The sequence below is a fragment of the Prionailurus bengalensis genome, chromosome D2, assembly GCF_016509475.1.
Source record: "Prionailurus bengalensis isolate Pbe53 chromosome D2, Fcat_Pben_1.1_paternal_pri, whole genome shotgun sequence".
In the NCBI taxonomy this organism is placed as follows: Eukaryota; Metazoa; Chordata; class Mammalia; order Carnivora; family Felidae; genus Prionailurus; species Prionailurus bengalensis.
The window spans coordinates 66,583,992-66,600,692 of record NC_057351.1 but is presented as its reverse complement, the minus strand read 5'-3'; positions in this window follow the sequence as shown (position 1 = coordinate 66,600,692).

Sequence of the window (16,701 nt, the reverse complement as noted above, 5' to 3'; positions counted from 1 at the left end):
CTTCATCTTTAACAGACTTGGATTTTAATCTTTTTTTAAATGGGGAGGGGCTAGAGGGATGGGCAGAATCTTCCTGATTTCCATTCTGCCACAGCCTCCCCAGAGTGAGACAAGAATAAACATATGTGCATATACATTTACCTTAGATGGCTCTGAAATCACTTCATATTTTTGTAGTGCTTTAGGTCACAATCATGAGCCAAAAATCACATAGATACAGGAAATGACTCAAGTTATTAGAAATTTTGGGATGGTCAATGTTTATGAAATTAAGTTTATCTTTCATGACGTTTCTGAGAAGTTATTATTTATTTTGTGAAGACATCTGAGTTATTCATCTTTACAGATGTGTATATAGACGTATTAAAACATTATTTTGGCAATGTAGAAAATTAGTGATTCAGAGCAGTTAAGCTATTTACATTAGGTCACATATGAGCTCTCTGCTAAAGTTTAAATGCTGTTCAGAAGACACACACACACACACACACTCAGCTGGCTATCTTTTCACTTGAGTGTCAGCCATCTTAGGTAAAATAACAGTCGATTTGGTTCATACTTTATCAGAGTCAAGAATTGAAATACAATATAAGAGAAACTAATAAAGTATATTAGCCACAGGACTTTTGCTCAGAAGTGACAAAAACCCAACTCAATTTTTTTAATAGGAAAAATGTATTTATTAGATCAACTCAAAATTTCAGGACAGGTGGATCTAGGCATGCAATTTGTATTTGTCAAAAATACAGAATTAAATCCCCTTCCCTGTCTCCTGCTGGCCTGATGTCTCCATTGTCTGACAGGCTCTCTTCTTGTCAAAGAGTAAGATCTTGGCTTACATTACCTCTTGTGATCCTGTAAGAAATCTTCCTCACTCCTGTAAGTGCTTCCTTAGCATCTAAATCTAGTCTCTAAAAATGGCCTCTGTTTGGCTCTTGTAGTGTCACCTTCCTACTCTTCCGGTGGACCAATGTCCTTGGTTAACACTTTCTTCAACTCCCCTCAGTGAGAATCTGAGAGGGACAATTTCTAGAAGGAAAGACATGGGGAAAGCAAAGTAATAGCATGCTGTGACAATGATGGACATTCAGACTTGATTGTAAATGAATGATTTTGACAGTTTTATGGAAACAGGTTTGGACAGGGTTTCTTTCCTCCTTATAGCCCTCACCTAAACTTCTGTTGATTAAGCCCAACTCCTGAAAATGCAATGCAAATCCACATGCCTGCTGCAAACACACTCCTATACTAGCAGGATCAGAAGTTAGCACAGTATTATAATTGACAGCATGGGTGCAGATGATAATTATATAATTGTGATCAAGAATTAATTACTTATGATTCAATCACAACTTTTTTTCAGATTAGAAAAAAACAAAACTCTTCTAGGGTGCCTGGGCAGCTCTGTCAGTTAAGCATCTGACTTTGGCTCATGGGTTTGAGCCCCACATTGGGCTCTGTCTGACGGCTCAGAGTCTGCAGCCTGTTTCAGATTCTGTGTCTCCCTCTCTCTCTGCCCCTCCCCCACTCATTCCCTCTCTCTCTCTCTCAAAAATCAATAAAAAAACATTTTAAAAATCTAAAAACCCTCTTCTAACACTGTTTTTATTATTTTTCATCACTCCTAACTAAAAATACAGGAATTAGATATGCCAAGCATTTGGATTTATTTCAAAATTGTTTTGTTTTTTTTTTTTTAATTTATTTTTGGGACAGAGAGAGACAGAGCATGAACGGGGGAGGGGCAGAGAGAGAGGGAGACACAGAATCGGAAACAGTCTCCAGGCTCTGAGCCATCAGCCCAGAGCCTGACGCAGGGCTCGAACTCGCAGACCGCGAGATGGTGACCTGGCTGAAGTCGGACGCTTAACCGACTGTGCCACCCAGGCGCCCCCAAAATTGTTTATTTGTATACATACACATCTGTAAACGGTTTTAAGGTCCTGAAGTAAGTCCATATAGAAGCTCTTGAGGAGACTTTCACTCCATATGATTGTCAGTTGTCACCAGCATTATCTAGGCAGAGAAACTTTTTGATAAACAAACAAAAAAACAAACAAAAATCAACTTATTCTTCTGAAGATGAAATGACTAAGTAGGAACTAAACTGTTCCTCACTATTCTGAGCCAAATTGAGGTTCTCATGAGTTAACAATGACATAAAAGAATGAAAATAGATTTGATAAATAAATGTTTCCAAAAGGAAAAAAAAGAAAGACCCCAAATAAAAAAACCTAACTTTTCACTTCAAGTAACAAGAAAAAGAACAAAGCCTGAAATTAGCAGAGAAAGGAAATAATAAAGATTATGGCAGAAGTAAATAAAATAGAGAATAAGAAAACAACAGAAAATATTAACAAAACCAAGAGTTGGTTCTCTGAGAAGATAAACAAAATTGAAAAACCTTTAGCTAGACTAAACCAAGAAAAAAAAGAGAGAAATAAACTTATAAATAAACTTACAAATGAAAGAATAAACATTACAGCTGATACCACATAAATACAAAGGATCATAATAGACTTCTGTGAACACCAACAAACTGGACAACCTAAAAGAAATGGACAAATTTGTAGAAACATATAATCTACTAAGACTGAATCATGAAGAAGTGGGAAAATAACAAGTAAGACCAATAATGAGTAAAGAGATTGAGTCAGCAATACAAAATCACCCAAGAAAGAAAAACAAGCCCAGGACCAAAATTTTTTACTGGTGAATTCTATCAAACATTTAAAGAATAATTAACATCAATCCTTCTCAAACTCTTCCAAAAAACTGAAGGGGAGGAAACATTCCCAAACTTACTTTATGTGATCAGCATTACCCTGATACCAAAGCCAGATAATGACTTTACAAGAAAACAAAATTGCAGACCAATATCTCTGATGAATATACATGCAAAATTCTCAACAAATGCTAGCAAACTCATTCAATAGCACATTAAAAGGATCATGCACCATTATCAGGTGGGATTTATCTCTAGGATACAAGGATGGTAAAACATAACAATCAATGAATGTGCTATATTACTTTAACCAAATGAAAGGTAAAAATCATCATCTGAATAAATACAGAAAAAGCATTTGACAAAATTCAATATTCATTCAAGATAAATACTTCAATAAATTGGGTATAGAAGAAATGTACCTGAACATAATAAGACCATATATGACCTGCCCACAACTATCATATTTATGATGAAAGGAGAAAAGCTGAAAGTTTTTCCTCTAAGACCAGGAACAGGACAAGGGTGCCCACTTTTACTATGCCTAGTCATGGTTCTAGAAGTCCTGGCCAGAGCAATAAGGCAAGAAAAGAAAATAAAAGGCATCCAAATCAGAAAGGAAGAAGTAAAATTGTGTTTGTTTGCAGGTGATATGATCTTACATATAGAAAATTCTAAAGAATCTACCAAAAAACCATTATGAACAATAAATTAATTCAGGATAAATAAATTTGCAGGATACAAAACCAGTGCTGGGGAGCATGTGGAGAAAAGGGAACTGTGAGTAGGAATGTAAATTTGTGAGCCCCTCAGGGAAAACAGTACAGAGGTTGCTCAAAAAATTAAAAATTCAGGCACCATTTACTCAGTGTCTGCTCTAGTCCAGTGCTGTACTGGATGCTTCGCAGGATGAAAAATAATAGGTGTTATCTGCTTCATTTGTATCATTGCCATTAACATCATCAGAACAGCTAACATTAATTGAGGGTTTAGTATGTGTCAGGCACAGTGTTAAGCACCTTACATCTATTTCCTCATTTAATCTTCACCATAACTCTACAAGGTAGTATGACTTAGAACTGCTCCAATTACAACCACAAGGAGACCAATTCAAGCTAACTTAAGCATAACAGCAGCAGTAGCAACAACAGCAACAGCCTTTCAAAGTGCTGGGAGGGAGGGTGGGTCTATCTGGATCACCAGTGAATAGTTCTGGCCCAAGTTTACCCTCCCTTCCTTGTCTCTTTTCGTTTGGGCCTCAGTCTCCCCTTCATGAATGTGCTTTCTCCTTATGGCAGAACTATGGATGCTGGAAGCCATAAGCAGTGATCAAACCTGCTTGTTTCTGCTGTGGGGTCCCAGGGAAGAACACTTATTGACCTGGCTTAGGTCACACATCTGTTCTTTAGCCAATTGCAGAGCCAGGGATATGGAATGCTCTTGTTGGCCAGTCCTAGTCACAAAATTGAGGTCTCAGGTACCAGGTCCCATGATTAGTAGCCCCACCAGAACAGCATTGTGTGTTGGAAGGGGAACACACACAAATATTGGATCCCCACCTCATTTAAATCTTATTATTTAATCATTTTACAGTGAAGATACTGAAGCATAGACAGATTGTCCATTTTTAAGTAGCAGTACAGGATTTTTTTCTAGATTTGACATATTGAAAGCTCATGTTCTTAACTACTGTGCCGTATGGCTTTCCTAGCTCTTATGCTGGAGATATTTATGACAGTTTGTGATGACTATTTTCATTACATACAAATCTAGATCATTGATACAGGATAGTATAGAAGTAAATATAGAAGAACCAGAATCTTCACCTAAATTCTGTAAGTGTATAAAGTAGGAAGCATTAGGGAAGGATAAAATGGATTATACAAGTGTTTATGGAGGAAGAAAAATTTTAGTTAAGTAGATTTGAAGAAGAGTGTATGATTGGCTAATAGGAAGGGAAATAGTGCTTTGCTTAATTATGTTTAAGAGTGAAATATTTTTTCCATTCCTAGTTAGAAGGTTTTTTTTCCAGCCAAAACATCTAGCCCAGGGTCAGGTGCTGACTCATGTGTGACCCTGGACACATCATTCATATTCTGGTCTCAGTTTCCTCATCGACAAAATATGGGCATTAACACCTGCTCCACTGTTTCACAGTATCTCACGATACCCAAATAGATGAGTATATCATGGTACTAGAATAGATGAGAAAATACCAATGTGTTCTGATGAGCTAGAAACACTATGAACGGAAAATTGCATCAGTATTTCTTACTTCCCTGGGCATAAAATGGGAAGTTCCTCTTCAGACAGGCCTTCTGAAATTAGAGAGAAAGTGAGACCATATCATAATAGCAGTTTTATGAACAGGTTGCTGAAGAGGCAAAATTTCTGTTCTGTCTCCAAATAATGCTTTTAAAATTTGACAAAGCTTTCTTCACTCTGTAGCAGGACTACTGTAGAGTAAGTAAGGAAGTGAATAAGTAAATAAGTGAATAAAAAAAATAAATTCTGTGTCCAACAAAAAGTTTTTCTTGCAATCAAATAAAAAGTACTGTCCCATGTTTTCATGTGTTCAGTAAGCAGAAGTGTCTTATTGGATGCCTCCTTCTTGGTAATAATTCATAGCTTCATGCATCTCTCCTAAATCCTTTCTTCTGCAAGCTGAGCAGAAATTCCTCCCTGAAAACACTTCCACTTACCCTTAAAGGTCTCTTCTTAGTAACTCCAAATGAGAACGAAGCATCAATCTGAACTGGTCATTCACTGCTGTGAGGAAACAAGGTGGTGTTGCATTTTTAAAATAATTGAGTCGGGGCGCCTGGGTGGTGTAGTCGGTTAAGCGTCTGACTTCAGCCAGGTCACGATCTCGCGGTCCGTGAGTTCGAGCCCCGCGTCAGGCTCTGCGCTGATGGCTCAGAGCCTGGAGCCTGTTTCCGTTTCTGTGTCTCCCTCTCTCTCTGCCCCTCGCCCGTTCATGCTCTGTCTCTCTCTGTCCCAAAAATAAATAAACATTGAAAAAAAATTTTTTAAATAATTGAGTCAAAGAACAAACCCCAAACGTGGCAGGTGAAAGCAATGAAATTCATGCTGCATCTCATTTATTTTAACAGGTTCAGTTATGCATGTTCATGATGATAAGTAAAGTTGTAGGCAGAATGTTGGCAAAGAGGAAAGACATGTTCCTTAGTGCAGCTCAAAACCATTACATGTTGCCTGGGATGGGCACCAAGCTACCTTGTGTGTTCTTACAAATATTTTTTGCCACTCAGAGGACTGTGAGTGTTTTCCAGATCTCATTCTACAATGAAACAAGTGAACACCCCTCTATAAACAGTCACATATAGGATCCCAGTTTGGTGCCCTGCTGTTGAGTGCTGAGAGACTGACTTTGGCCTCAGAGCCATGCTCTGTTTCTCTGGGAAGACGCCGATTCTGTGGAGCCTGGTGTCATGAGATTGGGAGGCAGAGACATCATCCCTTTTCTCTCAGTGGGTTCCTTCTTTGGACACAAGGCTGGTATAGAATAACAACTAGAAGAATTCTGAAAAGAGGAGATGCAAAAAATATAGAAAATGAAGTCACTGTATGTATAAAGGGGATAAATGATTCAGGGTCACACATTTAGTACTTAAGAGCTATGGAGATAACCACCCAACAGCTAAAAGTAAGAAAATAACTAAAATTGATTATTTCCAGGAAATGGGAATTCAGGTGAGGAGCCATGGGATGGAAAACTTGCTTTTTCTGATAAGCCCATCTTGAATTTTTATTTAACCATGAGCATGTATTACTTTGATACAAATAAGTAATGAAGAATAATATAAATATGGCATAGACTAAAAGGACATAAGTTGAGATATAAAGTGAGCTAAATCCAAGAACAATGGTTTGGAGTCAGTTAATCTACATTTTAAAAGTTCTCCAGAAAATAGTGATAGTTAATAGGTATTGAGTTGTTATTATGTACCAGGCATCATTTTTAGAGCTTTATATACATTAACTTATTTAGACTTCAAGAAACCCTCGGAAGTATGTACTATTAACCCCATTTAACAGAGGAGACTGAATAACAGAGTTAAGTACGTTGCTCAAGCTTATACCACTAGCACCAGAGCTAGGATCCAAGCCCAGGCACCTCTGTGGCCATGCATTGCGCTTGTCCACTCTGCTACACCAAGGTGATTCCAACACAGAGGAAGATCTGGAAACACTGAGTTACAGGAGCGATTCATGGAGACTTCTGATGTCAAAGGTCCAAGGTGCAACTTGGAAAACACTGCAGTCAATATTTAAGGAGCCTCACTTTTACCCCTGAACTTAGATCTCTGGCTCAGATATTTCCATTGAACTCTGGATCCCTATATCCTACAACCTATTGTGCATATTTCAAAAACACCTCTTCACATCTTAGAACAAATTCACAAAACTCTCCTTTTGGTTCTCCTTGTCTGAAAGAAGTGTACTACTTTCTGTACAATTAGGCAAGTCTGAAACTCTAGGAATCATCCCAAATCTCCCTTTCCCTCCTCACTCGCCATCACCCTATAATCAGTAAATAATGTTTGTGACTCTTGCCTACCTAATTTCTCATGAAGCCATGTGGTTTCTCCTTCCCTAGCCACCCTCAGCCCCTACTCTATGTTACTCTCATCTCCTAGAACCTTGGTATTTATCCCTCCAATCACTCCTCACACAGCTGTGAGCGCATGTGAGGAAAACACAACGAAGGCTCAATTTCTTGGCATTTGCTGTTAAATCCTTCCTGAGCCACACTGCCTGCCTTCAGGGCCTCAGCTCAGACCACTCCCTCCCTCTCCCCATGCTCCAACCACAATGCTTGCACTTGGTTTTTCCATCACCCATGTTCCTTTGGCTTCATACTCCACACCTCATGGTGGTCCCTCTGCCTGGAATGTTCTCCTACAGCTGGTTTAGAAAGCTACTTAATCTCCAAACCTCAGTAGGCCCAACTGTCAAAAGGGAATTAAAATGCCATAGGTCAAGGGCTCCTGGGTGGCTCAGTTGGCTGAGCATCTGACTCTTGATTTTGGCTCAGGTAATGATCCCAGGGCTGTGGGATGGAGACCTTCATTGTGCTGAGTATGGAGCCTGCTTGAAATTCTCTCTCTCTTCCTCTGCCCCTCCCTCACTCCCACATGTGCTCTCTCTCTCAAAAAAAAAATCCATAGATCAGAGTGGTTAAAAATATGAAGTAAAATAAATACATAATGTTCCTGGCACAAAATAGATGTTCAATAATCTGTTTCTCTAAATATATCCTAGAATTTAATTTTTTTTTAGTAATCTTCATATAAATATAAATTCACTTGCACATGTTCTCTAATTGTGATTTATAAAACTTCAAAGTAGGAAAAGATCTTTAAAGGCTTGTTTATTTCATTTTAGAATTTTTTAAAAATCATAATGCATCTGGCAGTGTAGCATTTGTGCTGCAGCTTTTAATTGCTGTCAAGTTAATAATATCCTGAGAGTGTGGAGTCTTTGTTAAATGTAGGTATTAGACAGCTATAATTTTCAAAATTACTGCTTTGTTCTGTAACCCATTTAAACGGAAAAAATAATTAATGAAATGTATATATACTTTCAGAGGTAATGACATGAAAAAGGATTTCAAGTAAATGAGCAAATAAAGAAAATAAATTAGCATCTAATTTGTAATTAGAGATTACAATGCTTAAAAATTTGAAAACGAGTTGAAACTTTATGGTAATATATAAGGTGGTTAACACAGGAACATTCCCATTGAGATTAAAATGACTTTATTATCAGTTCTATCAAGGAGGGATTGGGAAGGGTTGAATAGGCAGACACAGATTTTTAGGGCAGTGAAACTACTCTTATGGTACTAAAATGATCTGTACATGTCATCGTACATTTGTCCAAACCTATAGAATGTATGACACCAAGAGTGAACTGTAACATAAACTGTGGGCTTCGGGTGATTATGATGTGTCAGTGCAGGTTCGTCAACTGTAACAAATGTGCCACTCCGGTGGGGGGTGTTGATAATGCGCCGTGCTTACGTGGCCACAGAGGGCACATGGGAAATCTCTGTACCTTCATTCAATTTTGCAGCTACTGTAAAATGTCTGTAAAAAATAAAATCTATGGGGCGCCTGGGTGGCGCAGTCGGTTAAGCATCCGACTTCAGCCAGGTCACGATCTCACGGTCCGTGAGTTCGAGCCCCACGTCGGGCTCTGGGCTGATGGCTCAGAGCCTGGAGCCTGTTTCCGATTCTGTGTCTCCCTCTCTCTGCCCCTCCCCCGTTCATGCTCTGTCTCTGTCCCAAAAATAAATAAATGTTGAAAAAAAAAATTAAAAAAAAAAAAAAATAAAATCTATGAAAAAATGCTATCAAGAAAACTAAACTATTGAAATAACAAAGGTATAATTATATAAGGAACATAGGGAATGAGATAGACTCAACTTGTGGCCAGAAAGGGGGCATTTAAAGTACATACATGGGAGGGGCACCTGGGTGGCTCAGTCAACTGAGCATCCGACTTTGTCTCAGGTCACAATCTCACAGCTCATGAGTTAGAGCCCCATCGCAGGCTCTGTGCTGGCCTGGAGCCTGCTTCATATTGTGTCTCCTCTCTCTGCCTGCCCCTCCCCTGCTCGTGCGCTCTCTCTCTCTCTCTCTCTCTCTCCAAAAATAAATAAACACTGAGAAAATAATAAAAAAATAAAGTATATACATGTGAAATGTGGACACACAGCAAGATGCTGTAGAAAACAAATAAAATCATAACCTAACAACAAACTTATTTATACTAAGTTAAAATTATTAGAAATTTCCAGTGAGATGGGCAAATCTTTAGGAAAATAAAAATACGTGAATGCTTGACATTGGAAATTAGAAATTTTGGGTGCATCATGGCCATGTTTGAAAAACTACATTCAAGAAATTGTATAACTATTTGAACTCAACACTCAGCAGTATATCTAACTGCTTTCCAGATGCTCCTATAATTCTCAGTTGTGCTCAAGACTGAAAGTTCCAGTTGGTAAACACTGTAGAGTTTAGGGACAGGGTTGTCATGCTCAGATGAGACATAAAAAAAGTAAGTGAATGTGAGCCATTTCACAGGCTGGTTCCACAAGATTGCATATATGCCGAAGGTCCAAGTGAATGACACCATCAGCTGTCAGTACCTGAGTCAAGCAATTGTAGAAGTATTTGTAAATGACAAAAGGACAAACTCCACAGCAATTAAAAGCAATACAGCAGTGTTGATAAAAGTACCCTATAGATTAGGACTCGGTTCAACCGTTATATCTTACAAAGCTGGCTATGTGTTGACACCTCCACCTTGGAAGACCAGAATGCCAATATATTCATCAGTTATACTTTCACTGCGAAGCCAAACTGATATATGGCTATTCGAAGACCTTGTTTTAATTACTAGAAAGTTAGTTGCTTACCCCCATTGCTGCCTCAGGCACTGATCTTGCTTCCTGTGTGGGAAAGGCGCGAAGCTGGGAATTAAGTGTCTGCTCAGTAGACGTGATTTGCCCCCTTGTATCTCCCAAGGGGGAGCATATAGGAAGTTTTATTTTGGATCTGATTAAAGTTGTGTTCTCCAGTCTTACTTTACCAACCATGAAGATTGTAGTTTCATCATTACCTCACCTCTTCACTTCTCTGAAGTAGTCCTTAGGGGAAATGCCAATATTTTATGACTGTTTTACAGCATTCTATATAAAATCTCTATAAATGACAACAGCAACAACAAAGGTGCGTCAAGGTGTTGCCATATCTCATTTGTGCTTCCCCTCTTGCTAGCTGTATGAATTTGGGAGTTTACTTAACTTTTGTAAGCCTCAGTTTACACATCTGCAAAGTGGACATAATATCTAACTGACAGGATTGTTGTGACATCAAATAAAATATCTAAGGGAAAAGTTTGTGCCTGGATTGAAACCCAAGAAGTCTCATTCAAAAGTCTCCACACTTTTTAACTTTTAAATTAGCATACGATAAAATTCATTTTTTATTTTGGTGTATAGTTCTATAAATTTTAACACATGTAAACAGTGAGGTAATCACCAGCATAATAAGGATACATGATAATCCCATCATTGCAAACAGCTCCCTTGTGCTAGCTCCTTGGAATCATATAGTCCTCTCTTTTCTAATCTTTGGGAACCATGAATTGGTTCTCTATTACTATAGTTTTGTCTTTTTGAGACATAAATGAAATCATGCAGTATGTTATCACTGGGGATACTTCACTCAGCATAACGTCTTTGAGATTCATCCAAACTGTTGCACATAAAAATAGTATGCTCCTTTTTATTGTCGACAAGCATTCTGTTGAATACATGTACCACAGTTGGTTAGTCTAATGACCCATTGATGAACTTTTGGGTTGTTTCCCGTTTGGGGAAGTTCTGAATAGAGAATTCACATATAGGTTTCTGTGTGAGCTTAAGGTTTCATTTCTCCAGGGGAAATACCTAGGAGTAGGATTTCTGGGTTGGATGGTTCTTTTACATTTTTATATTTCACTTGTATAACTTCATATGTTAAACTTTATAAGCAACTACAAAACCATCTTCCAGAGTAGCTACTGTTTTGCAATCCCCACCTCTGTGTATGAGAATTTTAACTGCTACACATACTTGCTAGTACTAGCACATCTTTGGTATTACAGTTTTAAGAAACAAAACAAGGTCAAGGCTTCTCACTTCCACCCATGGATTATCTCAGTTCATGTTAGCAAGGACTCCTCGCTCCTCTCTATTTTAATTCATCTAGTCCCATTTGCTTTCACAGCTCTATAAGGTCTTTCTAAATATGAATTTTGTATAATTTAGCCTTTTTTTTTCTAGTTAAGGAAATGGAAACAATAGTCTACCAGTACTTCTTCCTTTCTGGAAGATAAAATTGGTGATGATATTGGAAGCCATCAAAATCCTTGAGGAGCAAGCAGGCAGAACCCCTTTGATCTTGGCTGCAGCAACTTCTTACTCAACATGTCTCTGGAGGCAAGGGAAACAAAAGCAAAAATGAACTATTGGGACCTCATCAAGATAAAAAGCTTCTGCACAGCGAAAGAAACAATCGGCAAAACTAAAAGGCAACCGACAGAATGGGAGAAGATATCTGTAATTGACATATCAGATAAAGGGTTAGTATCCAAAATCTATAAAGAACTTATCAAACTCAACGCCCAAAAAACAAATCATCCAGTGAAGAAATGGGCAAAAGACATGAATAGACACTTCTCCAAAGAAGACATCCAGATGGCCAACCGACACATAAAAACATGCTCAACATCACTTGTCATTAGAGAAATACAAATTAAAACCACAATGAGATACCACCTTATACCTGTCAGAATGGCTAACATTAATAACTCAGGCAACAACACATATTGGCGAGGATATGGAGAAAGAGGATCTCTTTTGCATTGCTGGTGGGAATACAAGCTGGTGCAGCCATTCTGGAAAACAGTATGGAGGTTACTCAAAAAATTAAAACTAGAACTACCTACAAACCCGCAATTGCACTACTAGGTATTTATCCAAGGGATATAGGTATGCTGTCTTGAAGGGACACATGCTCCCCCCATGTTTATAGCAGCACTATCAACAATAGCCAAAGTATGGAAAGAGCCCAAATGTCCATCGATGGATGAATGGATAAAGAAGATGTGGTACACACACACACACACACACACACACACTATGGAGTACTACTCGACAATCAAAAATAATGAAATCTTGTCATTTGCAACTACAAGGACAGAACTAGAGGGTATATACTAAGCGAAATACGTCAGTCAGAGAAAGACAAATATCATATGACTTCACTCATATGAGGACTTTAAGACACAGAATAGATGAACATAAGGGAAGGGAATAATATAAAAACAGGAAGGGGGACAAAACAGAAGAGACTCTTAAATATGGAGAACAAACAGAGGGTTACTGGAGGGCTTGTGGGAGGGGGGATGGGTTAAATGGGTAAAGGCCATTAAGGAATCTACTCCTGAAATCATTGTTGCACTATATGCTAACTAATCAGTATGTAAATTAAAAAGAAAAATTGGTGATGATATTATTTCATAGGTCACCATTTCTGTTTGATTATACAAGTTATTCTTTCAAATCTGAAATGATTGTGCAAATAGTGGGCAATAAGTGAGAAATAATATGTGATTTTAACACATAGACACACAAACACTGAGTGGGGAAATAATTAGGCAAATTGTGGTTAAAAATAGTCAAGTTTAAAGATTCTGTCTTGGGGCGCCTGGGTGACTCAGTCGGTTAAGCGGCTGACTTCGGCTCAGGTCATGATTTCGCAGTCCGTGAGTTCAAGCCCCACGATGGGCTCCGTGCTGACAGCTCAGAGCCTGAAGCCTGTATCAGATTCTGTGTCTCCCTCTCTCTGACCCTCCCCCGTTCATGCTCTGTCTCTCTCTGTCTCAAAAATAAATAAACGTTTAAAAAAAATGAAGATTCTGTCTTTAAATTTATGATTATGGATGGGTAAATTTTATTGCATTTCATAGTGATAAAAACCACTTGCCTTTTATGTATTTTGGTGGGGGGTAACTATTACAGGATTTGTCAATTTAAAAATAAATATCTGGAAACTACTTAGCAATCGATGAGATAGGTGTTTCATAACTACCAAGCAGTGTCATTGGTGATGGTTAGAGGTTTACAAAGTTGAATAAACTTCTTTGGTCATTTCTGATCAGGTAGATAAACTTTCCCCCATCTTACAAAAGAGAATTCTTAAGTCCTTCATCCAAAGCCACTCAGGAAAGTTGAATAAGCTGAGACCTAAGAGATGAGAAGGAGCCAGTCATGTGAAGAGCAGGGATGAACATTCCAAGCAGATGGAACAATACTCACAAAGGCCACACGAGTTGGGACCAACCACCGTGCAGTGAAGGGTTTGAGATACCAGCACGGATGGAGCATGAGTGAGATGGGAAAGCCATGCTGAACATGACATAAGCAGGGACAAGGTCACTCAGGTCTCATGGTTCGTTTTTTTTGTGTGTGTTTTACTCTGAGTAAAATAGGGAACCGCCAAAGGGTTTTAAGCAAAAGGAACTGCATGACATTTTTGTGTTTAAAATATGATCTCTTGCTGCTTTATAGGGTCTCTATCCCGTTTTGATCATATATCTCAATGAATAGGAAGAATTTTGAGCATGTGCTCCCCAAATATTCGTATTTGTTTATGAACTGTGTTGCTACCCTTCAGTAGTGAAACATTGGTAAGGGCAGATTGCTAGCTTTTGAATATAAAAAATTAAGGATGTAACAACCAGTGATTGCTTCTCTCTCTTTACTGTGTCATTGTCTGGTGCTGTTGGGTATATAAACACCAACATGAGTATGAATTTTGTGGAGAAGACATGGAGAGGGAGTACTGGAGAAGTAAGGCAGTCATGTGGAAGCTGCTGGGGTAGACATAATGAGATCTGGAAAGGGTTGAGACATCTTTTTCATTTTTAGAGTCTTCAGACTTCTTGTATCTGTACCACCCATCTGTATCCACTGCCTGGTTCCTGACATTAACTGCCCCCTTCTCTTTCCACTGGATGGTGCATCCTTTTAGCACCATATCAATGACATCTGTTCAAAAATCTTCAAGGCACTCTGCACTGGGAAGCACTTAATTAGATTAGTCCACTTCTCTACCTGATTAGGCTATTTCTTTGGCAATTTTGTTAAAGTGGTGCTTTTAAACTTCTGCCTGGTGACAGAGGCCAAAGGGGAGCAGAGTTCTCTGAACTAAAAGGTAATTACCATAAAACAAAGAAACAAACAAAACCAATATCCAACCAACCTTGGAACCAATTGCATCTAGATCTTCCTGATTAAACCCTTCCTCAAATGGAAAACTAAAATTGGAGACTGAAGAAAAATGATCCGGTGTCAGTGAATTACTCTCAAAAATCTCTTCTCTGAGAGGATAACTGGGGCACGTGCAGGAAGAAAGGAAATGTAACCTTCATGGGGAGAAAAATCAGCCATATTTTTACCAAGTTTCTGCAGGGAAGTTCTTCATGTTGGATTTAAGGCAGTAATAGTCCTAAGTCCAAATGCGAGTATATTAAGGCAAAATCAGTATTGGCTCATAACCTTCAAATATCCTAATGTCTTCTCTCCTACCCTTTTTTGTTGTCCCACTCCTATATTTGGATAGGGACCTATTTGGGTTCTGACTTTTTAACCTGTTTTTCCTTTCCTGGAGGAACTCTGGTATCCTTATCCAGGTTCGCAAGGAGGTTAGCAGGGCATAAAGAGAAGGCATTAAGCAAATGATCCAGCAAAGCTCTGAAAACTTTCTGAGGAGAGGGGAATGGCTGGCCTGGATTTCACAAAGAGCAATTTGTAATCTGGGTGAGGGAGGATCTCCACTCTGGTCTCCCTATCTAGAAGCCCCAGCCTGCCAGACATTATATTACCTTTATGGAGGGTTACAGAGCTGGGTTCCAAGGACAAAGCACTAGTCAGGGCCACAAAAGGATGTTTCTAGAAGCCATTCCAGGCTCCTTTAATGTCAGACATCACTCTATTAACTATCAACACAGTCGACTTTTGATGGCTGAGAAAATTTCACTCCTTCTGTTCCTACTTATCATGGAATGGTTTTAAAACTATGACTCAGAGAAGTTTGTTATAATTCTGCCTAGGGAAGAGTTTGTATAAGAGAGGTTTTCTTGAACCTCATTGGAAACATCAGTGAGGAACTATTTCTATGTTGTCTTTAAGGTGGACTCATCATAGACGCACGAGTCAAATTTTCAGTGATGTTACCATGGAAATAGAAATAGCAATGGAGGATACACACACAGACACACACACACACATACATTCACATGTATCCTGGAATTAGTACTTTTTTTTGCATAAGCATTAATGGTCCTGGGTATTCACTTATTTATTCATGGATATCTATTGCGTAATTACCATGTACAAACAAGCAGTGTTACAAAGTCTGTGAGGACTTATAAATTTGAAGACATTTAAGCCCTACTTTTATTTATTTTTAAAGTTTATTTATTTATTTTTGAGAGAGAGAGAGAGAGAGAGAGAGAGAGGGAGAGAGAATCTCAAGCATGCTCCACACTGTCAGCACAGAGACCACCATGGGGATCGAACCCATGAACCGTGACATTATGACCTGAAGCAAAACCCGGGTGCCCCATGCCCTACTTTTAAAAAAGATTGACTTTTTAAGAAAAACTTAGTAATTTGGGGCGTCTGGATGGCTCAATCGGTTAAGCATCTGACTTTGGCTCAGGTCATGATCTCATGGTTTGTGAATTCGAGCCCCTCATTGGTCTCTGTGCTGATAACTCAGAGCCTGGAGCCTGCTTTGGATTCTGTGTCTCCCTCTCTCTCTGCCCCTCCTCCACTCACACCCTGTCTCTCTCTCTCAAAAGTATGGACATTAAAAAAATTAAAAAAAAAAGAAAAATGTAGTAATTTAAAACATATTTAAGATTCACCCACCACAAATTTTCATCTGAACTGTTGACATAGTAGCTGAGGTATTGGGCTGATATTTTGCTCATACATATCAGAATTTTAGGTCCTGGAGGAGACCTCGCCACCTAACCAACCCCTTCATTTTACAGCCCAGTTAGCTGAGAGGCAGTTTGAACAAAGGTCCTCTATAAACTAGTGGTAGAATACCCAGTTGTGGACTTGAAGTTGGCCAACTTCATATAGGTTCGCTCCTACATGTTACAGGGCACATAACAGCAGCTCTGGGCTGAGCCTGAAGGTGAAGACAAGACCAATACTGACTGATGGGTGAGTACCTCTGGGGGAGGGAGGGATCTCTGTGCCTCATACTCCGTGTCAGGCAGATTTTAAGTACTGTAACAGAACCAACAGGAGTTCACTGTGGTGAGTCAGCAACTGCACCAGGTTGAGCATCTCACAAAGAAAACTTTTATTTGCAGCAAAT